Source organism: Rhinopithecus roxellana, chromosome 6 (genome assembly GCF_007565055.1).
Source record: "Rhinopithecus roxellana isolate Shanxi Qingling chromosome 6, ASM756505v1, whole genome shotgun sequence".
NCBI lineage: Eukaryota > Metazoa > Chordata > Mammalia > Primates > Cercopithecidae > Rhinopithecus > Rhinopithecus roxellana.
The window spans coordinates 74026622-74050397 of NC_044554.1; the positions used below are offsets into that span (position 1 = coordinate 74026622).

The following is a 23776-nucleotide window of genomic DNA, read 5'->3' on the forward strand; positions in this document are numbered from 1 at the left end:
CTTTCCCAGCAATTTCCTAAAGATCTGGAGGATCCTTAACTCAGACAACCAGTTGCCTAGGTCGGACATCATAAGGCATTCTCAGGGTCAGCATGCACATTTAAAACGAAAGAGCCATCAGGGAGTAGGGTCTTCTCCTGGAGCACAGCAGCAGTGTGGCCTGTAGGCCCTGAGCCAAGCACACCTCTCTTGGGGAGTGGTCACCAGCTGCTCCCTCATATTCGCTTTCTTGCCTTGCAAAGTGTCCCAAAAGCTTATCTGATTCCCATAACCCACCATAGTTGATTTCTTTGCTTCTTAATACCCACCTCACCATAATCCTTAGAAACAGAGATCATGCCTTTTCCACTGCTTCTCCTTTTCTTTTTGTCCTCCAGTGCTTAACATGGCACGAGGCATATAGTAAACATTTAGTAAAGAGATTTAATGTATCAAACTATTAAGTTGCTAAGGAAGGACTGGAGGCCTAGAGAACCTGAATTAGTTCAGGTTTATATGGAGATCATTTTCTTTCTGTAAGGAAAATAGAAAAGTAAGTCTTAGAATTAATGTGGTTCAGATGGGCAGAGGGAAACTGGATAGGAGATAATAGCAGAGGACTCAGAACAAATACTTATTGTGTGTTCAGGGGAGAAGAAAAAGGAACTCAATTTAGCCTTTTTGGATTTACGGACAAGCCAGAGAGAAATGCAGAGACAAACACAAGTTTAGGGCTGCCTTGCTGGGAACACTTACCCTGCCTGGATTTACCCTGGGTGTCGAGCCAGCTTCCCCAGCACTTTTCCTACGTGACGCTGTATTGATTGCGCAGGTTAAGTGGAGGTGTCTTATTATTTGTATAGGTCAGGCTTTCCTGTTATAACTTGCAGTTCACTTTTCATTTATTTTAAAAATCAGCAAAAGCAAAAACCCCAGCTGCTGCCTGGGGTGCTCTTTTTGCTGAGATGAGGGTTAAGATTTATTAGCTACATTCCCTATAACATTGTTTTGTCCAAGCAAACTCTCTCTCCTGTTTGCTTTAATTGTTGGAATAAATAGGGAGACATAAAGTAAAAGTAAATAAAGATAAGCCAGTGATCATATCCTTTGGCTTTTTATTAGTCTCAATAGGAGTTAGGCAGTCAGTCAACAAGTTTTGAGCAACCTATTACTGAATGTATCAATATATGCTAGTAAAGGAAGTTTTTTGCCTCAGTTGGATGTAATAAACATTGCTCTCATCACAGTTCAATGTCTATTTGACAATTACTACAATGATGCCTGTCCATGAATAATTAATAAGTTGCCACAGAGTTCCAGCAAATGGCATTCTATCTACACATAGGCTCCAGTGTCATCAGTGGAGGGTATGATCAACAGAAGGAGAATCATTGATATTTGTGTAACACCAAAGCCAGAGTTGTCCCTTTGGTGGTAGACACTTCACTAGGCCTCTTAGACAAACAAGCCTTCTTAGCAGAGGTGTCAACTCATTGAGTGACCTGTCCTCAGGATATGTCACCCCTTTGGTAGGTAGAACATTCCTGTCAGCATTACAATAATAATACCCTGGAAGTATTGGAAGTGTGGGACATTGCTAAGAAAGAACCAACTTTAAAAAATAAAGATGGATAATAAATAAGAGCATTTGTGTGCATTAGAAGAAAGTACGTTCAAGAGTAAGTCTGCTCTAATTTGGCTTCATCAAGTCAGCACCTCTAGGAACTTTGGCCATAGAAGAACAAAGAAAGGAAGCTAAAGCTGTAAATCTAATGATAAAAATTATAACGCAAATCCTATCTTCAAGTTTGCGAGTGACTATCATGTTAAGTGACCCAATTTCAATACTGAAAATGTGTTTGAAAGATATTTCAATTGCTCTAGTGCTCCAGAAAAGATTATAAATGTTTTGTGTATGTATATTACATATGTGTGTATGTTTATATGTATACATATATAAATATGTATGTATATTTTTGTATGTATATATGTACATACATATATATACCCAAATATATAAATATACCTATATGTGTACATATATACATGTACATATATACATATATGTGTGTTCACATACACATATGTACACATATACACATACATATATGACAGAGGTGTGTATATCGCAGAGGTGTATATGTGTATATGTGTATATATACATGCATATATGTATATGTATGTATGTGTGTATAGACATATATACACATACATATGTGTGTATAGACATACATATGCATATATAAATATAGTATAACTATATTTATACACAAAATATTTGTTTATACACACACACACACACAGAAGGAGAAACAGGAGAAACACAAAGAGACCTCTAAGCAAACAAAGTTTCACAAATGTGAGGGTACAGACATATAAAGAAAACAGGGACAAGCTGACTTCTTTGTAAAACTCTCCATCTGATAAAACTGTTAGAATACTGTCTTCGAAAATATTAGCATTTTAAAAACTTTTGGCAGTTCCTATGTTATCTTTAAAATGAACAAATTTAACAATTGATACCACTTATTTTCCTCACCTGCGCATTTCACCAATCATTGGCCGGGCGCAGTGACTCACGCCTGTAATCTCAGCACTTTGGGAGGCCGAGACGGGCGGATCACGAGGTCAGGAGATTGAGACCATCCTGGCTAACACGGTGAAACCCCCGCTCTACTAAAAAATACAAAAAATTAGCCAGGCGTAGAGGCGGGCTCCTATAGTCCCAGCTACTTGGGAGGCTGAGGCAGGAGAATGGTGTGAACCCGGGGGGCGGAGCTTGCAGTGAGCCGAGATCACGCCACTGCACTCCAGCCTGGGTGACAGAGCGAGACTCCGTCTCAAAAAAAAAAAAAAAAAAAAGGAAGATAATTTATTTGCTAATGCATGGCCAATTCTTCCATCCACATAGTGTTTTACTTTGGGAATTTTTAATGTTTCAACCTCCAACCTGAGTGATGGAGAATGGGTCCTGTTTGTTGCAGGGAATATAGATAGTATGACAAGAAGTTTGTAGTCTAATATCATTTTAAGGATTTTATTTTCCCATAGGTTCTGTAGCTACAGAAAGCAGGTATTTTTCTATTTTTACCACTCATCCTGTGGCATTTTCATGTCCAGGTTATAAGGAATTGTCTAGGGGTGTGTGTGTGGGGGGGGGCGGTGCATGCACAGATGAAAAATAATATTTTCTAACTCTAGGGTCAACCTGGGTCTGCCTAAGGATCATCTCTCCATCTCCAACTGCCATGGTGCATAAGATTTACTAACTAACTCATATTGGACCTGGAGAATCACCAGCAATTTGATTCATATAAATCATCTCAGTGTTTCATGAGGATGAAAGGCAGAGTAGTAGTGGTCCAATAATTCATCCTATGATTTCCTGAAGCAAGCCTGAAGATTCCCCTGAGTTGGCCTCAATCTGTCTTAATTTTATTTCCTCAGTATGCCTAGTCTCTCAGCTTCTTGTGGTCATGAATATTTTGTCTTGTCCCATTATTGTATCTCCAAGGCCTGCAACACAAGAGGGCTCAGCAGAGATTTGTGCTGGTGATACTGGTATTTTGTTACCATTTTCAGGAACCTTCTTATTCACCTGACCTACTGAAGAAAATGAGTAAAATCTGCACATGAGATTACTTTGGCTGGGTCCATGAGATAAAACAGATGTTCCTGCCAGACAATTCACTCTGCATTAACATAAAGCCAGTGGAGAAAGAAAAATGGTATGTTTCATTAAGTTGTGGCAGCCTGCTCTTGTATTCATCAATTTATACTTTACTAAAAATGTCTGTTGGCTAATGTGTAGAGATGATCATAATAAATGTTAATCACTTCTAGCAGTTTATCTTTCCCATCACGATCATCCCTTTGCTCTCATTCCAATTTCAATCAAAACACACAGATGTAGAGTTTATTGGGATGAGACAGACTGGAGATTTATAGTCAATGTACCTCTCAGCAATTAAGAGAACTTATCCAAACAACTCCCATCTAAGTTGATTGAAATTTAGGCCTATTTATCCTGAAAATTAGAAATTTTTATAAAATAAAAACACAATTATACATTCTAAAAAGACCAGTCAAGTTAATATCTTGCATTTTTATTCAGACAGTAGCACTTGGGAACGAATTGCTCTACTACTTTCCCTTGACCACTAGCACCCCATGATTCAGACATTTCCCTTTCAATTTAGCAGATGAGATCTGAAAAATCATATAGCAAAAAATATACACGTATATATATTTTAATATGTATTAAAGGCTGAAGAATGCAACCTTAAAATTGAACATCTATTTATAGAAAAGTTGGTAGGATTCTAGAAAACTGCCTTTAAAAAATGACTTGAGTTTTAAAAGTTCAAAAATATACATTAGTAAGTTTTTGAATAAATGTAAGGAAAGTAGATATATTTGTCAGTAGTTAAAATATTCAACTCTTCATCTGGTGTCAGCACCCTTATTCTCCTCTTAAAATGATTTGCTATGGTTTGAATGTTTCCCCAAACTTCCATGTGTTGGAAACCTGATTCCCACTGCAACAGTGCTGAGAGGTAGGGTTTTTAAATGGTGATTAGTTCATGTCTCTGCCCTCCTTAACAGATTAATGGCATTATGCTGGGAGTTATCACAGGAGTGAATTACTAATAAAATGATAACTCTTCTCTTTATCATCCTAATGAAAAGAATGAATCTGGCCCATTTTCTCTCTTGCCTCATCTTTTGATCTCCTGCTCTTCCACCTTCGGCCATGGGATGGTGTGGCAGAAACAACCTTATCAGACGCTAGCACTTTGATATGGGATTTTTCAGCCTCAGAACTGTGAAAATTTTATTTTCTTTGTAAATTATCCCATGTGTGGCATTCTATTGTAGCAACACAAAGAAGACTAAGACACCATCCCTCCATCTCTGCTAATTCTTGTGATATTACTGGAGCTACTTCTTCTGTAACTACAAAGGTGAGTATATGACCTGCACTGGCAATCAGAGTAACACATCCCTCTGACTAGAGCAATTAGTTCATCCTTTGTTATGACCAAACCATAGCTCAATGAGGCTCAGTTCTGGGTCTTTTTTGAACCTCCTAGTAGAGGAAAGCTGAGCTGCTGAAAACATAATAATCTTAGAGTAACAAGCATCCATATTACAGTAAAAAAGAGACAATATAAAGTGGATTCAAAGAATAATAGACCTGAGATTGAAAGACAGGTAATTAGAAATTTTATTGCATCCCTGGATGCAGTCAGCTTTAAACTAATATTCTGAAACTTTTTTTAAAAAGTATTTTTTAAAGTTTATTTCTAGGCCGGGTGCGGTAGCTCACGCCTGTAATCCCAGCACTTTGGGAGGCTGAGGTGAGCGGATCACGAGGTCAGGAGATGGAGACCATCGTGGCTAACACGGTGAAACCCCGTCTCTATTAAAAATGCAAAAAACTTAGCTGGGTGTGGTGGCAGGCGCCTGTAGTCCCAGCTACTTGGGAGGCTGAGGCAGGAGAATGGCGTGAACCCGGGAGGCGGAGCTTGCAGTGAGCCGAGATTGTGCCACTGCACTCCAGCTTGGGTGACAGAGCGAGACTCCGTCTCAAAAAAAACAAAAAAAAGTTTATTTCTAAAAATCTATTATATACACTTCATATATATAATGTCTATAATAAAATTTTATATTATATAAATTATATATATAAATATAACCCTGGAGAGTCCCCAGAGACCTTCCTGCCTATTTCCCCCCCTAAATTCTAGACTGTCAAATAGCTGGTGAGACAGCTGAGCGGTCAAATAAGTTGATGAACCGTTTTCTTCTAATTTAGCAAAGTTCAGTGGTGACCTTGAGATAAGTAGTATTAGTAGATTAGTAGAGGACCAAAGCTTGATTGGAATGGATTTAATAGCAATTGAAAAAAGAGAAGTTGAAATAGAGATTAGGTGTTTGTGTTGAGGTCTGTTGTGGCGGGAGCAAACAAATGCTGGCAGGCAGGAGAAGTGGGGCCAATAACATTCACATTATTGATAATTCTTACTGCATATAACTGAAATTGTACTGTCTACCTGACCATAAATGATTGCCCAAGAATGAGTCACCAACCAAGGTGAGTCAATGTATAGACTAACAATGGCAAATAATAATCTGGTATGAAAGAAGTGACCTGTAGAGATGATGGCAATAATGGGACCGATCTGAGTCTTTCCAAAAGAATTTGAATCAGAAACATTTTTTTTTTTTTTTTTTTTTTGAGACGGAGTCTCGCTCTGTCACCCAGGCTGGAGTGCAGTGGCCGGATCTCAGCTCACTGCAAGCTCCGCCTCCCGGGTTTACGCCATTCTCCTGCCTCAGCCTCCCCAGTAGCTGGGACTACAGGCGCCCGCCACCTCGCCCGACTAGTTTTTTGTATTTTTAGTAGAGACGGGGTTTCACCGTGTTAGCCAGGATGGTCTCGATCTCCTGACCTCATGATCCGCCCGTCTCGGCCTCCCAAAGTGCTGGGATTACAGGCTTGAGCCACCGTGCCCGGCCTGAATCAGAAACATTTAACCAGAAATAGTCGAGATGCTGGTAGAAACAGAAAAGGCTCAAAAACATACTAAGTCAAACAGAATCAGATAATGTAATTTAATGATTTTTAATAGCAGTTCACAGTGACTAGAAGAATCAACAAAATCCCATTTTTACCGATTAGACTCTAGGCTATCTCAGTTACCTTAGCAATCGTGGATTCTAAAGAATTATTCAGATTTTCTGAGACTCAATTTTGAAATTCCTTACTGTGTTTTCCTGAATTTACTATTTAAAAGGCAATGCATTCACATGGTGCAAAATCCCAAGGGTGCAACAGGATTTATAGTAAAAATCTTCCTGCTGCCCCCACTCCCAAGTACCTAGTTTTTCACTCTGAGGCAATGACTTATCAGTGGTCTGCATACACTTCTAGAGTCATTGTGTGTATTAAACCAGTATGTGTATAAAAGTATGTATGGGTGTATGTGTGCCCAAATATACATGCTTTTATCAAAAAACATGGAAATTAATTTATGTCAGTGCATAAAAAACTTCCTCATTCTTTTCTTTAGCAGTGGATGCAACATGGTGTAATCATGTCCCATCTTGATGGACATGGGATTATTTCCTATCTTTGGCTTTTATACATAAAGCTGCAGTGAGGAACTTTACATCCAAGTCATTTTGCATGCACAAAGTTTACCTACATGATATATTTCAGAAGTTAAGTTCTGGAATTAAATGAGCAGGTGTTTATAATTCTGACAGGTGTTGCCAAATGACTTTCCACAGTGGTTGTAAAAAGTTACATTTCTATGAAAGTTGTTTCCCCACATCCTAGAAAACAGAGTTCATGATCAAATAATATTTTTAAATATTTGCCTATCAAAAGGTAATATGTATCTCTATATAGGTTTAAATGATAATTATCTTATTGTGAGAGAGGCTAGGAATCTTTTCACATACTTAAGAGCCACTCCTATTTTATTTTTTTAAATATTTATTTATTTCTTCTTTGGGTTGTTGATCATTTTTCGTATCAAGTGTAGTGGCCCTTTCTATGAGACAGAAATTAGCTCTTTGTCTAATATTCATTGTAAACACTTTTAAACCATTTCCCCTATGATTTTATTTCTTCACGATACATTTTTCTGTGAAAGAAGATTTCACATGTGTGTCTGTGTGCATGTGTGAACGCTTGGTAATTGAATTTGTTAAAATATTTCTTTAATATGACTTCCAGCTTATGTGTAATATCTAGAAAGGTCTTTCTTATTCAAAATTATAAAACAATTATTTTCCATTTTAAAAATGCTTCTATTTACCTTTTTTATAGTTAAATCTCTAATTCATTTTTAAATAACCAGTGTCTAAGATGTGAAAAGCTAATCGAATTTATCCAATTTTTTCTTCTTTCCCAGAATGAATATCTAGTTTTCCCAATACTCATTAAATGCAATATTTTCCAACTGACTTGAAGTATTTTGTTTATCATATACTAAATTTTGATATTTTCAGAACCCTCTCTTCAGTTTTTATTTGGTTCCATTTAATTTGTTCATTCATTGGTAATAAATTGTTTTAACTTGTGTAACTAATTCATGTATATTAATATAACTTTATAATATATTTAGTCCTCTCATTACTTTTCATTTATTATAGCTAATTTTTTTAACATATGAAATTTAGAATCTCAACTGTGCATTATTGATCAGTTCCATTTCCTAACCAAGGAATAAAAATTTAGTAATGACACATCTATGAGAAAAACTTGCTCAAATATGCATATTTCTTCTCTCTCTCTCTCTCTCTATATGTAATTGATATATATAAAGATATATACAATTGATATATATATATATACAATTGATATATATAAAGTTATATATAGTTGATATATATAAATATATATACTTGATAAATATATAAACATATGTATAGTTTATATATATATTCCTTTCTCTCAGCAATGGTAAGCTCTCTCCTCTCCCTGGCTCCAAAGTTCTCAGTTTGATATAGTTTTGGTATTTGTCTCCACTCAAATCTCATGTTGGATTACAATCCCCAATACTGAAGGCAGGAGATGGTTGAAAGTGTTTGGATCCTGAGGGTGGATCCTTTATGGCTTGATGCTGTCTTCATGATAATGTGTAAGTTCTTGGTCATTTAAAAGTGTGTGGCACCTCCCCACCCCCACTCTCTCTGTCCATTACTCCTGCTTTTGCCAAGTGACATGCCCACATCCTAGAAAACAGAGGTCATTATTAAACCATATTTTTAAATATTTGCCTATAAAAAGCAATATGTACATCAATATAGTTTTAAATCATAACTATCAATAAATTCCATCATGATTGTGATTATAAGCTTCCTGAGGCCTCCCTAGAGGCTGAGCAGATGCCGACACAATACCAGCAGTAAAACCTGCAGAACCATGAACCAATTAAATGTCTTTATAAATTACCCAGTCTCAGGTATTTTCTTTACAGCATTGCATGAACAAACTAATTAATACAGAATATTTGTATGGAGAAGTGGGGCATTGCTGTGAAGATACCTGAAAATGTGGAAGTGACTTTTGAAATTAGGTAACAAGCTGAAGAAGCAAATGCAAGGGGTTTGAGTCAACAAGAAAACTCTGCAGAATTCTTTAAAGACATTGATGTGACTAGTTTTACAGCACCTATGATGGAAGAGTAGAAGGTAAGGCTAGAGAAAGAAACAGAACAGTTTTGAGAGCCTTCAGTAATATGCTTTATCAGAGAAGTACTCTTTTTTAAATATATACTTTAAGTTCTAGGGTACATGTGCACAACGTACAGGTTTTTTACAAATATGTACATGTGCCATGTTGGTTTGCTGCACCCATTAACTTGTCATTTATATTAGGTATTTTTCCTAATGCTATCCCTCCCCCATTCCCCCACCCCATGCCAGGCCCCAGTGGGTGATGTTCCCTGCCCTGTGTCCAAGTGTTCTCATTGTTCAACTCCCACCTATGAGTGAGAACATGTCGTGTCTGGTTTTCTGTCCTTGTGATAGTTTGCTCCGAATGATGGTTTCCAGCTTCATCCACATCCCTGCAAAGAACATGAACTCATCCTTTTTTATGGCTGCATAGTATTCCATGGTGTATATGTGCCACATTTTCTTAATCCAGTCTATCTCTGATGGACATTTGGTTTGGTTCCAAGTCTTTGCTATTGTGAATAGTGCCACAATAAACATACATGTGCATGTGTCTTTATAGTAGCATGATTTATAATCCTTTGGGTATATCCCCAGTAATGGGATGGCTGGGTCAAATGGTATTTCTAGTTCTAGATCCTTGAGGAATTGCCACACTGTCTTCTACAATGGTTGAACTAGTTTACAGTCCCACCAACAGTGTAAAAGTGTTCCTATTTCTCCACATCCTCTCCAGCACCTGTTGTTTCCTGACTTTTTAATGATTGCCATTCTAACTGGTATGAGACGGTATCTCATTGTGGTTTTGATTTGCATTTCTCTAATGACCAGTAATGATGAGCATTTTTTCATGTCTCTGTTGGCTGCATAAATGTCTTCTTTTGAGAAGTGTCTGTTCATATCCTTTGCCCACTTTTTGATGGGGTTGATTTTTTTCTTGTAAATTTGTTTAAGTTCTTTGTAGATTCTGAATATTAGCCCTTTGTCAGACGGGTAGATTGCAAAAATTTTCTCCCATTCTGTAGGTTGCCTGTTCACTCTGCTGGTAGTTTCTTTTGCTGTGCAGAAGCTCTTTAGTTTAATTGATCCTATTTGTGTATTTTGGCTTTTGTTGCCGTTGCTTTTGGTGTTTTAGACATGAAGTCCTTGTCCATGCCTATGTCCTGAATGGTATTGCCTAGGTTTTCTTCTCGGGTTTTTATGGTTTTAGGTCTAACATTTAAGACTTTAATCCATCTTGAATTAATTTTTGTATAAGGTGTAAGGAAGGGATCCAGTTTCAGCTTTCCACATATGGCTAGTCAGTTTTCCCAACACATTTATTAAATAGGGAATCCTTTCTCCATTTCTTGTTTTTGTCAAGTTTGTCAACGATCAGATGGTTGTAGATGTGTGGTGTTGTTTCTGAGGCCTCTGTTCTGTTCCATTGGTCTGTCTCTCTGTTTTGATACCAGTATCATGCTGTTTTGGTGACTGTAGCCTTGCAGTATAGTTTGAAGTCAGGTAGCGTGATGCCTTCAGGTTTGTTCTTTTTCCTTAGGATTGTCTTGGCAATGTGGGCTCTTTTGTTTTTTTTTTTGTTGTTGTTGTTCTATATAACTTTAAAGTAGTTTCTTCCAATTCTGTGAAGAAAGTCATTAGTGGCTTGATGGCAATGACATTGAATCTATAAATTGCCTTGAGCAGTATGACCATTTTCACAAAATTGATTCTTCCTATCCATGAGCATGGAATGTTCTTCCATTTGTTTGTGTCCTCTTTCATTTCGTTGAGCAGTGATTTGTAGTTCTCCATGAAGAGGTCCTTCACATCCTTTGTAAACTGGATGCCTAGATATGTTATTCTTTTTGTAGCAATTGTGAATGGGAATTCTCTCATGATTTGGCTTTCTGTCTATTATTCATGTATAGGAATGCTTGTGATATTTGCACATTGATTTTGTATCCTGAGACTTTGCTGAAGTTGTTTGTCAGCTTATGGAGATTTTGGGCTGAGACAATGGGGTTTTCTAAATATACAATCATGTTATCTGTAAACAGGGACAATTTGACTTCCTCTTTCCTAATTGAATACCCTTTATTTCTTTCTCCCGACAGATTGCCCTGGCCAGAACTTCCAACACTATGTGGAATAGGAGTGGTGAGAGAGGACATCCCTGTCTTGTGCCGGTTTTCAAAGGGAATGCTTCCAGTTTTTGTCCATTCAGTATGATATTGGCTGTGGATTTTTCATAAATAGGTCTTATTATTTTGAGATACGTTCCATCAAGACCTGGTTTATTGAGAGTTTTTAGCATGGAGGGCTGTTGAATTTTGTTGAAGGCCTTTTCTGCATCTATTGAGAAAATCCTGTGGTTTTTGTCTTTGGTTGTGTTTATGTGATGAATTACATTTATTGGTTTGCATATGTTGCACTAGCCTTGCATCCCAGGGATGAAGCCGACTTGATCATGGTGGATAAGCTTTTTGATGTGCTGCTGGATTCAATTTGCCAGTATTTTATTGAGGATTTTGCATCAGTGTTCATCAGGGATATTGGTCTAAAATTCTCTTTTTTTATGTCTCTGCCAGGCTTTGTTATCAGGATGATGCTGGCCTCATAAAATGGGTTAGGGAGGATTCCCTCTTTTTCTATTGATTGGAATAGTTTCAGAAGGAATGGTACCAGCTCCTCTCAGTACCTCTGGTACAATTCAGCTGTGAATCCATCTGGTCCTGGACTGGTTTTTGGTTGGCAGCCTCTTAATTATTGCCTGAATTTCAGAGCCTGTTATTGGTCTATTCGGGGATTCAACTTGTTCCTGGTTTGGTCTTGGGAGGGTGTATGTGTCCAGGAATTTATCCATTTCTTCTAGATTTTCTAGTTTATTTGCATAGAGGTGTTTATAGTATTCTCTGATGGTCGTTTGTATTTCTGTGGGATCAGTGGTGATATCCCCTTTATCATTTTTTATTGCATCTATTTGATTCTTCTCTCTTTTCTTCTTTATTAGTCTGGCTAGTGGTCTATCAGTTTTGTTGATCTTTTCGAAAAACCAGCTCCTGGATTCATTGATTTTTTGAAGGGTTTTTTTGTGTCTATATCTCCTTCAGTCCTACTATGATCTTAGTTATTCCTTGCCTTCTGGTAGCTTTTGAATTTGTTTGCTCTTGCTCGTCTAGTTCTTTTATTATGATGGTAGGGTGTCGAATTTAGATACTTCCTGCTTTCTCTTGTGGGCATTTAGTGCTATAAATTTCCCTCCACACATTGCTTTAAATGTGTCCCAGAGAATCTGATACATTGTGTCTTCGTTCTCATTGATGATGATTCTCATCAAAGAATATCTTTATTTCTGCCTTCTTTTCATTATTTACCCAGTAGTCATTCAGGAGCAGGTTCTTCAGTTTCCATGTAGTTGTGCAGTTTTGAGTGAGTTTCTTAATCTTGAGTTCTAATTTGATTGCACTGTGGTCTGAGAGACAGTTTGTTGTGATTTCTGTTCTTTTACATTTTCTAAGGAGTGCTTTACTTCCAACTATGTGGTCAACTTTGGAATAAGTATGATGTGGTGCTGATTTGGGGTGGAGAGTTCTATATCTATCTATTAGGTACACTTGGTGCAGAGCTGAGTTCAAGTCCCAGATAACTTTGTTAACTTCTCTCATTGATCTGTCTAAAATTGACAGTGGGGTGTTAAAGTCTCCCATTATTATTGTGTGGGAGTCTAAGTCTCTTTGTAGGTCTCTAAGGACTTGCTTTATGAATCTGGGTTCTCCTGTATTGGGTGCATATATATTTAGGATAGTTAGTTCTTCTTGTTGAATTGATCCCTTTACCATTATGTAATTACCTTCTTTGTCTCTTTTGATCTTTGTTGGTTTAAAGTCTGTTTTATCAGAGACTAGGATTGCAACCGTTGCTTTTTATTGCTTTCCATTTGCTTGGTAGATCTTCCTCCATCTCTTTAGTTTGAGCCTATGTGTGTCTGCATGTGACATGCGTCTCCTGAATACAGCACACTGATGGGTCTTGACTCTTTATCCAATTTGCCAGTCTGTGTCTTTTAACTGGGGCATTTAGCTCATTTACATTTAAGGTTAATATTGTTATGTGTGAATTTGGTCCTGTCATTATGATGTTAGCTTGTTGTTTTGCCCGTTAGTTGATGCAGTTTCTTCCTAGCATTGATGGTCTTTACAATTTGGCATGTTTCTTCAGTGACTGGTATCGGTTGTTCCTTTCCATGTTTAGTGCTTCCTTCAGGAGCTCTTGTAAGGCAGGCCTGGTGGTGACAAACTCTCTCAGCATTTGCTTGTCTGGGAAGGATTTTATTTCTCTTTCACTTATGAAGCTTAGTTTGGATGTGAAATTCTGCGTTGAAAATTCTTTTCTTTAAGAATGTTGAATATTGGCCCTCACTCTTCTGGCTTGTAGAGTTTCTGCTGAGAGATCTGCTGTTAGTCTGATGGGCTTCCCATTGTGAGTAACCTGATCTTCCTCTCTGGCTTCCCTTAACATTTTTTCCTTCATTTCAACCTTGATGAATCTGATAGTTATGTGTCTTGGGGTTGCTCTTCTCAAGGAATATCTTTGTGGTATTCTCTATGTTTTCTGAATTTGAATGTTGGCCTGCCTTGCTAGGTTGGGGAAGTTCTCCTGGATAATATCCTGACAAGTGTTTTCCCACTTGGTTCCATTCTCACTGTCACTTTCAGGTACACCAATCAGATGTAGATTTGGTCTTTTCACATAGTCCCATATTTCCTGGAGACATTGTTCATTTCTTTTTACTCTTTTTTCTCTAAACTTCTCTTCTCACTCCATGTCATTAATTTGATCTTCAGTCACTGATACCCTTTCTTCCAGTTGATCAAATTGGCTACTGAAGCTTGTGCATGCATCACGCAGTTCTTGTGCCATGGTTTTCAGCTCCATCAAGTCATTTAAACTCTTCTTTACACTGTTTATTCTAGTTTGCCATTCATCTAATATTTTTTTCAAGGTTTTTAGCTTCCTTGCTATGGGTTAAAACATCCTCCTTTAGCTAGGAGAAGTTTGTTATTACTGACCTTCTGAAGTCTACTTCTGTCAACTCATCAAAGTCATTCTCCATCCAGCTTTGTCCCATTGCTGGTGAGGAGCTGTGATCCTTTGGAGGAGAAGAGGTGTTCTGGTTTTTAGAATTTTCAGCTTTCCTGCTCTGGTTTCTCCTCACCTTTGTGGTTTTATCTACCTTTAGTCTTTGATGATGGTGACCTACAGATGGGGTTTTGGTGTGGATGTCCTTTCTGTTAATGTTGATGCTCTTCCTTTCTGTTTTTCAGTTTTACTTCTAACAGTCAGGACCCTCAGCTGCAGGTCTGTTGGAGTTTGCTGGAAGTCCACTCCAGACCCTGTTTGCCTGGGTATCACCAGCAGGGGCTGCAGAACAGCAAATATTGCACAACAGCAAATATTGCTGCCTGATCCTTCCTCTGGAAGCTTTGTCTCAGAGGGGCACCTAGCTGTATGAGGTGTCAGTCGGCCCCTACTGGGAGGTGTCTCCCAGTTAGGCTACACAGGGGTCAAGGACTCACTTGAAGAGGCAGTCTGTCTGTTCTCAGAGCTCAAACACCATTCTGGGAGAACCACTGCTCTCTTCAGCACTGTCAGACAGGGACGTTTAGGTCTGTAGAAGTTTCTGCTGCCTTTTGTTCAGCTTTGCCCTGCCCCCAGAGGTGGAGACTACAGAGGCAGGCAGGCAGGCCTCCTTGAGCTGTGATGGGTTCCACCCAGTTCGAGCTTCCAGGCCACTTTGTTTATCTACTTAAGCCTCAGCAATGGTAGACGCCCCTCCCTAGCCAGGCTGCTGCCTCGCAATTCCATCTTGGACTTCTGTGGTAGCAGTGAGCAAGGCTCCGTGGGCGTGGGACCCACTGAGCCAGGTGTGGGATATAATCTCCTGGTGTGCCATTTGCTAAGACCATTGGAAAAGTGCAGTATTTGGGTGGCAATGTCCTGATTTTCCAGGTGCAGTCTGTCATGGCTTTCCTTGGCTAGGAAAGGGAAACCCCCTGACACCTTGGACTTCCTGGGTGAGGTGATGCCCTGCCCTGCTGTGGCTAGCCCTCCATGGGCTGCACCCATTGTCCAACCAGTCCCAGTGAGATGAACCAGGTACCTCAGTTGGAAATGCAGAAATGACCTGCCTTCTGCATTGATCACGCTGGGAGCTGCAGACTGGAGCTGTTCCTATTTGGCCATCTTGGAACGGACGCCCCAGAGAAGTACTCTTATTATGCACTGTCTTCTATGTCTGACTAATTCCCTTTGGTTGCCACACGTAAGACTAGTGCATGCAGTGGGTTACAGGTTAAAATTATCTTCACATGCTTCTTACCATTAATTCTCAAAACAACCATATTTTGTGTAAGAATAAACTCTTAGAGAGGCTAAGATATGTAGTTTTCTAGTAACAGATAATGGCAGGATTTGAACACAAATCCTCTGGATACCAAATCCCCATTGCACTTGTGTTTCCCAAGAATGCCTGGTTGCATTCTGTTCATTTCCTAGGGATCTGTGGAAATTTAAACTTCAAAGATAATTTAGGGTATTTGGTGGGAAAAATTTCTAAGAACCAAAACATTTCAATGTGACTTGGTTGCTTCTAACAGCCTAACCTCAGATGAGGGTACAAAGAAATGACTTAAAGTTGAAACATATTTAAAAGGGAAGCAGAGCATAAAAGTTTGGAAAATTTACAGCCCAGCCATGTGGCAGATAAAGAAAAAGCTTTTTCAGGAGCAACCATTTGCTAGAGAAAGTTGCATAACTAAAAGGGAGCCAAGTGCTGATAGCCAAGACAATAGGGAAAAGGTCTTGAAGGCGTTTCTGAGTCCTTGGCAGCAGCCCCTCTCATCACAGTCCTGAATGCCTAGGAGGGAAGAGTGGTTTTGTGGGACAGGCCTATAGCCTTGCTGCCCTGCACAGTCTCGGGACAATGTTCCCCACATCCTGGTTGTTCCAGATCCAGCCTTGGCTCAAATGGACCCAGGTATAGCTTGGGCCATAGCTCCAGAGGGTGCATGCTGTAAGCTTAGGCAGCTTCTATGTACTCAGGTACACAGAGTGTAAGAGTTGAGGCTTGGTAGCCTCAGCCTAGATTTCAGAGGATATATGAGAAAGTCTCTGTGTCCAGGCAGAAGCCTGCTGTTGTGATGGAGCTCCTCACAGAGAACCTCTACTAAGGGAGTGTGGAGGAGAAATGTGGAGTTGGAAGCCCCACACAGAGTCCCCAATGGGGCATTGCCTAGTGGAACTGTGGAAGAGGGCCACCATCCTCCAGACCTGAGAATGGTAGATATACTAGTAGCTTGCACCCAGCATGTAGAAAAGGGGCAGTCACTCAACTCCAGCCTATGAGAGCAGCCTTAGAACATGCACCTTGCAAAACCACAAGGTGGAGCTGCCTAAGGCCTTGAGAGCCCACCTTCTGCACCCATTTTCCCTGGATGTGGGACATACAGTCAATTGAGATGACTTTGGAGCTTTAAGACTTAATGACTGCCCTGTGGGGTTTTGAACTTGTATGGGGGTGTGTAGCCCCTTTCATTTTCATGACTTCTGTCTTTTGGAATGGGAATGTTTACCCAATGCCTGAACTCCCATTGTATCTTGGAAGCAACTAACTTAATTGTTATTTATTTATTTATTTATTTACAGCTCATAGATAAAAGAAACTCATTTACAGGTAATACTGTGGGTTTGGAACTTGAGACTTTCGGATTAATGCTGGAATGAGTTAAGACTTTGGGGGGACTATTGAGAACAGATGATTATATTTTGAAATGTGAGGACATAAGATTTGAAGGGGGCCAGTGGTGAAATGATATAGTTCAAATACATTACCCCATCCAAATCTCATGTTAAATTAGATTCTCCAGTGCTGGAGGTGTGGCCTGGAGGGAGGTGTGTAGATTATGCGGGTGGATCTCTCATAGCTTGGTGCTGTCTTTGTGATAGTGAGTTCTCATCAGATCTGTTCCTTTAGAAGTATGTGGCACCTCCCCACCCCAATTGCTTTCTTGCTCCTGCTTTTGCCAAGTGACATGCCTGCTTCCCCTTCGCCTTTTGCCATGATTGTAAGCTTCCTGAGGCCTTTCTAGACAGTGAGCAAATGCCAGCACCATGCTTCCTGTAAAGCCTGCATAATCCAGTTACATCTCTTTTCTTTATAAATTCCCAGTCTCGGATATTTCTTTATAGCAATGTGAGAATGGCATAATACACAGCTCTTTATAAGACTGATGACTAGGGAAAAACACAAGTAATATGGAGATTTGGTGTTCAGAGCCTTTGTGTTCAAATCCTGCCATTACCAGTTACTAGCAAACTAAGTAACTTAGCCTCTCTAAGGGAGTTTGCCTTTACACAAAATATAGTTGTTTTGAGAATTAAATGGTAGGAAGCCTGCAAAGATAATTTTAACCTGTAACCCAATGCACACATTAGTCAGATTTATGTGTGATGACCAAAGGTAATTAATCAGAAATATATTGTAGATAGTGCACAATGAGAGCACTTCTCAGATAAGGAATGTTATTGAGGGCTCTCAAAACTGTTCTGTATCTTTCCCAAGCCTTGCCTTTTTTTTTTTTTGTTTGTTTGTTTTCTGTTTTTGAGATGGAGTCTCACTCTATCACCCAGGCTGGAGTGCAGTGGTGTGATCTTGGCTCACTGCAACCTCTGCTGCCCAGGTTCAAGCAATTCTCCTGCCTCAGCCTTCTGAGTAGCTGGGATTACAGGCGTCTGCCACTGCACCTGGCTAATTTTTGTAATTTTAGTAGAGACGTGGTTTCACCATTTTGGCCAGTCTGGTCTTGAACTCCTGACCTTGTGATCCACCTGCCTCGGCCCCCAAAAGTGCTGGAATTAGAGGCATGAGCCACCATCCCTGGTCCCAAGCATTGCCTTTTACTCTTCCACCATAGGTGCTCTACAACTATTCACATCAAAGGCTTTAAAGAACTCTGCAGAGTTTTCTTGTTGACTCAAATCTCTTGCATTTGCTTCTTCTGCTCTTACTCACCTTCTCCTCTGCTCTTCCACTATATGTGCTAAGGGTCCAGTGAGCATCTGATTACAGCCTCTTCTTCTTTGGTGCCTGTACTGTTGCATCACCTTCCTCACTCTACTTGCCCAGCTGAGGATCACAGGTTCATCTCATACTAGTTCCCTTGTCCACCCATTACAATTACCTGTATATTAATTTTTTCTCCACTAGACTGGGAACTCATGGATATTTGGGCTTTTGCTTTACTTATCATTACTATCATTACATCCCAGCACCTAACAAAGTGTAGGCTCTAACAGATACTCAAGAAATGGCTGGCTAAATGAATATTTGATATGAGAATAAAGTAAGATATTTTCTGTATAACCGAATGCATATACAAAGAAATTATAAAATATCTAGAATGGAGCAGGTATAAATCTCACCTCTATTTCTCTGTTGACTCTTCCCTCCTAAACCCAGGAAAATGACAACCATGAACTTGCTCTTTCACTACTAACAGATGTTGTATTTTAAAAATAATTGTCATCAAGAAAATTTTCATGACTTATGTATCCCCCATATATGCTAACTTTAGAATCCATTGTTTTAAAACCACACAGTGTAAAGTTTTTAAGGTGTATATATACATTTTTTCTAAACAAATAAGAATGCAGAGAGCAATGGGTTTCAAAACAGTTTACCTTTGGGAGTACTTTATTCCTCAATGTGTCTGTCTTATGTATACTCACATCTGGTTGGTGCTAATAAAAAATGAATTTCATACTTCTTCCTTCTTTGTCATTAAAAATACCTAAATAGTTTTTCTAACTTTTTAATTTTATACATCATTGCTTTCTAGTATCACAAGAAATTTTGTGTGTGTGTGTGTGTGTGTGTGTGTGTGTGTCAGAGAGGGGGAGAGAGAGAGAGAGAGAAAGAGATTCTGTCATCAGATCCTCTGGACCCTATTTCCACCGTAATGAAGCTTCAGCAAAATTTGAAAGGCCTGTGTGTTTTTGTTTTAATAAATGCATCCCTGAGAAAATTAGTCAGACCAAATAAAAAGTGGGCCAGTGAAGGAAATTCAGAAAGATAATAGCCCAATATGCCAAGAAAATATAAGCATGGCTGAGCTAATTCATTCTCTGGTGTTTCTTAATTTTCCTTGTGACTTCTAATAATATACCTATTTATTGATACAGACCCTAGAGATAAGAATAGAAACACCATTTTAAAATATATTTGTATGGTTGTTGTAAACATGCAGATTCTGTTGCCCTTTGTAATGCTTAGGAAAAAAAAAAGCCATTTAAATTGCAATATTTTTGTAAAGTGAACCTATAGCAAATAACAGAGTTAGTCTGAATTATAAATCCATTAAAGCACTCAATCATCAAAATTAGTAACGCAGAGAAATGGGGCACATTGCTTTCTACTAGGCTAGATTTAGAATGAGTTAGATAAGATAATATGACTTAAAAAGAAGAGTGACTCAGGATCATAAAGTTAGGTTTATTCTTAGGCTAACTCAACCACCAAAGGGTAAACTATTTGCCACCTAAGAATTGGGTACATTTAAGCTCTTACCGCAGTGATTTTCAACCAAGCCATGGGTCACTTAACAACATCTGGACACAGTCCTGGTTGTCACAACTGAAAGGAGGGGCTATTGGCATTTAGCGGGTAGATGCCAAAGATGTTACTAAACATCCTGCAATCATAGGACAGCCCACACAGCAAAGAATTATTTACCCCGAAGTGTCAATAGTGCCATGGTTGAGAAATCCTGCTTTACAGGAATTCTCAGGAAGTTGTAATTTTTGTTATATTGGGCAATGTTGTTATTAACTGAAAAGGTACCTTGGTTGCTGTGGTTTTAACTGGAAAATTACATTTTAGTTGGATTATTACCATGTTGAAATATTAATGACTGGGTGACATAATAAAACTAACACTAAAAACATTTTTAAGAGTCATTAATTATAAAGAGTTTAGGAAGTGACCAAAACCCTTACAGCCGATATTTACTACTGCATGCTCCAGTTTGCTAATGCTACAATATAACATCTGATAAAACTCTAATTATGAAACAACTTTACAATGAAATTTGATATGAGCATTTCACTGTTATTATTTTTTTCCCACAATAAGCCCATTTTCTTTTTAGATGAAATATTAATTATAAATTAACTAACTGAGTTGTGATTATTTAGGCCCTCCCCTTTACTGGAAACAATTTAAAATGTACAGAGTGATGTTCTGTAATCATTATTTAAAAACACCATCTGTACTGCTCAGAATTTAAAGTGAACCTAAATCACAGGAGTTCCTCTCTAAGAAAACCTGGTCCTTGAAATTCACAAAAAGGATAAATAGTATATAATTTCCATCCTTCTTAATATATTTTAGGTCCTCTGAATCCGTTTACCCCTAAGTATTCTCTGCTTGAATAAAGGAAGCTTGACACGGTTTGGGTCTATGTCCCTGCCCAAATCTCATGTCCAGCTGGAATTCCCAGCGTTGGAGGTGGAGTCTGGTGGGAACTAATTGGATTATGAGGGTGGATTTCCCTTTTGCTGCTGTTCTCGTGAGAGTGAGTTGTCGCAATACCAAAAGCGTGTAGCACCCCTCACCTCATTCCTCGTCTTCCTGCTCAGTCAAGTAAGACCTGCCTGCTTCCCCTCCACCTTTTGTCATGATTGAAAATTTTCTGAGACGTCCCTAGCCCTGATTCTTGCACAGCCTGCAGGACCATAAGCCAATTAAACCTCTTTTCTTTATAAATTACTAGTCTCGGGTATTTCTTTATAGCAGTGCAAGAACAGACTAATACAGAGCTTTAAAAGGATTTGAATATATTTTAGCTAGTTCTTACAACTATAACCTTAGCCATATTAAATAAAATGCCATCTTTAATGACCAGAAAATACATGGTAAATTATAAACATAACAACAATAATGTTTAATGCATACCAAATATCAGTGTTCCTACCAAAGGGTGTTGTCTTCATATGGTTTGTTTTGGCAAAAAACATAGTACCCAGCTTAAATACACTGAAGTTCTGACAAGTATTGTGAACTGAAAATACATAAAAAGATACATGTTTTCAGCAAGTGTGCACAGAAACTGTGTATTATATAACTCATCTGTGATTTTATACTTAAAACCATATGAGTTTGAGGTGTACTCAGTATTTATCTCTGTGAATAACTAACTTCAGAAAAACAAAATATCATTTCCTTCTGGATCATAAAATGCCATTTGTTCATACCTGTCTAAAAATCATAGATCCATCAGGTAAATGTAAAGAAAATAGCATTACCCAAGTTTCCACTTTTATGTATTAATCTGATGAGCAGATTAATTCACCAGGCTGATTCACCATTTCCTTTCACCCAGGGTTCTTAACAAATCTTATTATTGACTATGTAAATTCATATGTGTTTTCAAAAATTTGATGTTCTCAAGGTACTGGCCTTATAAATTTTTTTATATGTTGAAGAATGATTCACAGATGTCTTAAGGTAAATAAGGGGGGGAAGAGAGATTTATATTCCATTTACTTTGCTTTGAGTCTTAGTAGAAGAATAAGCTAAAAAATATATTTTATGTCTGTGGGACTAGATATGAAGAAATATTTTTATGATAAAACCATTCAATACTACTCTTATCCATATAGTTCTACATCAACTCTTCTCTTACATAGTATAATATCACAGGAGTAAATTGTTTTTCAATAACCCCAAAGTATATAATTTTCTGTTTTAAGGTCTCTCCTCACCTGATTATCATTTTCTAATTTTTTTGCCAAAGGGAAGTTCAGTTCCATATCTCTTACTTTTCTTTTTGCTTATCTGAAAACAAACAATGAAAGTCATGGAGTTAGTATATGATGATGATTACCTGGAACTGAAAAACTGGTGGTCATTAGGTTATTTCTGTATGTGAAACATTAACAAACCAAATATACCAGTAAGTGGTCTTTATTATCCTCTAGACACCACTCTGCACCTAGGTAATCTCATTCTGTTCATTCTATTCCTGGCCTTCCACAGGATTGTAATGGGAAACCCCAGGGGGGTGTCCCTGACCCCTCTCTTCTCCCTCCACACCTACACTTAGAAATTCTGTGTCCCATTCCCCAGACTCCTTTCTCTCCTATTCACTCTTGGCCAGGAAAATTTTCCTATCATTAGGTGTTTCTATGTCCTGCCTTCAAGGGAATATATTCCCACTTAAAAAGAACATTTAGGGAGGCACAATATTAACCCAAAGAAATGTGTGACCCCCAAATTGATAATTTCAGACTCTAGTATTTGACTAGCTCTGAGAAAGACAGAAACATTTAAGAAACTTATAATTTATAATATCTTCTAAGAACCTGCTAACTTTTACACATGTGTGTCTCAATATTTTTTGACAACACGTGTCTGATGAGGAATGGCAGACCTTATGAGTCTGGCCTCTAATGAGAACCTTTTGGGAGTTTTTGCATTCAAATCACACTTAGTTTATACTAAACCTGCTCAGTAAGGTTGATGTTTATATTTTATCACATATTTTCAGGCTAAAAAATAGGATCCTTTTAAATTCCAAGCTCCACAATATTTTTTCCTTATAAAGAGCTGTCACAAATTATTGCTGTTTCTTACCAATAACTAAACAAACTGCTATGGACTGAGTTACACCTTGCCCCCAATATTATTTTTTGAAGCTCTAACTCCCAATGTGATGGTATTTGGAGATGGGACCTTTGTAAAATAATTAGGTTTAGATGAGGTCATGAGGGCGCGGGGCCTCATGGTGAGATTACTGCCCTTCTAAGAGGAGACAACAGAGGCTTTTCTTCCTCACTTTCTCTCTCTCTCTTTTTCTCTTTCTCTCCCTCTGTCCACTTTATGATACCGTGAAATGCCATGAAAAAGCAGCCATTTTCAAGCCAAGAAGAGCACTTTCACTGGGGAACTTGGTGGGCACCTTGATCTTGGACTTTTAAGCCCTCAGGACTGTGACTGTGAGAAATAAATTTCTGTTGTTTAAGCCACCCAGTCTATAGTATTTTTTATGACAGCCCAAGCTGAAAAATACACACAGAAATAAATAGAAAAATAAATAATGAATTGATCCCCTTCATTGTCATTATAAAGACAGTATCAGAAATAAAATACAAAATTTGGCCATAAGAACCCCATCCAAACAAACGAGCTCTTCTATATTAGAGTACATTTTATCAAGATAGGTGTTTTTTGTTTGTTTGTTTGTTTGTTTTTGTTTTGTTTTGTTGATGGAGTTTTGCTCTTGTCACCCAGGCTTGAGTGCAAGTGCAATCTCAGCTTACTACAACCTTCACCTCCTGGGTTCAAGCAATTCTCTTGCTTCAGTCTCTTGAGTAGCTGGGATTATAGGCGCCTGCCACCACACCTGACTAATTTTTGTATTTTCAGTAGAGACAAAGTTTCACCATGTTGGCCAGGTTGGTCTCATACTCCTGACCTCAGGTGATCCACCCGCCTTGGCCTCCCAGTGTGCTCAGATTGATAGGTTCTTAATGCATCAGTCTAAAGTCTTGACCTGGGAGTACTGAA

The 23776-nt window shown here is 38.5% G+C and overlaps 1 long non-coding RNA gene across 1 annotated transcript in view; it reads right to left on the minus strand.

The window, feature by feature from the left end:
- The window catches only part of LOC104658638, a 58947-nt gene that overhangs the window by 29419 nt on the left and 5752 nt on the right, over positions 1–23776 (minus strand). Inside the window, exon 2 of the long non-coding RNA XR_747453.1 lies at positions 21973–22045. This is a non-coding gene — a long non-coding RNA (uncharacterized LOC104658638). The remainder of the gene's footprint in view (positions 1–21972; positions 22046–23776) is intronic.